General features: G+C 46.6%; 1 pseudogene; it reads left to right on the top strand.

Moving 5' to 3' along the window:
- Positions 1–289: 289 nt before the first annotated feature.
- LOC102813932 lies at positions 290–843 on the top strand (annotated as a pseudogene).
- The last annotated feature ends 313 nt before the right edge of the window (positions 844–1,156 follow it).

The raw sequence follows: 1,156 nt of genomic DNA, 5'->3' as shown, positions 1-1,156 counted from the left end.
CAGAACAGCTGGTAGTTTTGAACTGCTGGCCAAGAGATTAGCAGCCTGATTCGTAACCACTACGCTACTACTAAATCATAAGAATCTTATCCCTGAGGCTCACACCTTGGATCTGTGGATCTCTCTCTTGCTTCAACAGTGTTTGGAGGGAAAATATCCCGGGACTCCCACACCTACAGCCTCAGACAACCTCTAATATCCTCTTTAGGTGCAATCTCTCCTCCAGGACAATTTTCTTGAGCATTCCCTGTTACCGGGACAAGCTAAACACCATTTCTTTTGTGTCTGGTTAACTCCAAATCTTCAACCAAACATGAGCTCTCAGATCCATCAGAATGATTCCCCCAAAGTGGAGGCTGGCATCAACTGTCTTGTTAATCTGCATCTGTGGCCTCTTACACCTAGTTCTCTCTGGGCTTCTATTTTAATCTCAGTAATGTGGTCTTGGAAGGTGTGGGACACTTCTTCCATGAGTTGGTGAAGGAGAAGCATGAGGGTGCTGAGCATTTCTTAAAAATGCAAAACCATCATGGTGGTTATGTTCTCTTCCAGGATGTGCAGAAGTCATCCAAGATGAGTGGGGAAGGACCCTGGATGCTATGAAACCGCCCTGTCCCTGGAGAAGAACCTGAGCCAGTCCCTCTGGATCTGCATGTTGTGGGTGGTACACACACAGACTCCCACCTATGTAACTTTCTGGAGAATCATTTCCTTGACAAGGAGGTGAAAATTATCAAGAAGATGGGTGACCACTTGACCAACATGCATAGGATAGCTGGGCCCCAAGCAGGGCTGGGAGAATATCTGTTCGACAGGCTCACCCTCAAGCATGACTGGGAATAGCCTGTGGGGATTCACAACCCATGAAGGGCCTTCCACATTCCCCTGCTCTCCTCAGACCTTCTGCCTGAACCTTGCTCTCCAGCCACAGAGGCAACATAATCAACACCCTGGAGCCCCTCTTTATCCAAGCCGTGGACCAAATGGAAACAATGAAGCTTCTTTTTACAGGAAAGAAAATCTTATCTCCATTTCCTTTCACAGACCTATCTAGACAAGAGGAAAACTATTCAGTGGGGATTCTATCTACCCCGAAAACTCTGAAAGTAAGCTCCCTCTTGAAAACCTGTAAGCTAATCACTTTGGGTCTTTATAG

The sequence above is a fragment of the Chrysochloris asiatica genome, unplaced genomic scaffold, assembly GCF_000296735.1.
Source record: "Chrysochloris asiatica unplaced genomic scaffold, ChrAsi1.0 scaffold00068, whole genome shotgun sequence".
NCBI lineage: Eukaryota > Metazoa > Chordata > Mammalia > Afrosoricida > Chrysochloridae > Chrysochloris > Chrysochloris asiatica.
Note: the sequence above shows the minus strand (reverse complement) of the source record. Positions and strands in the feature narration are given on the sequence as shown.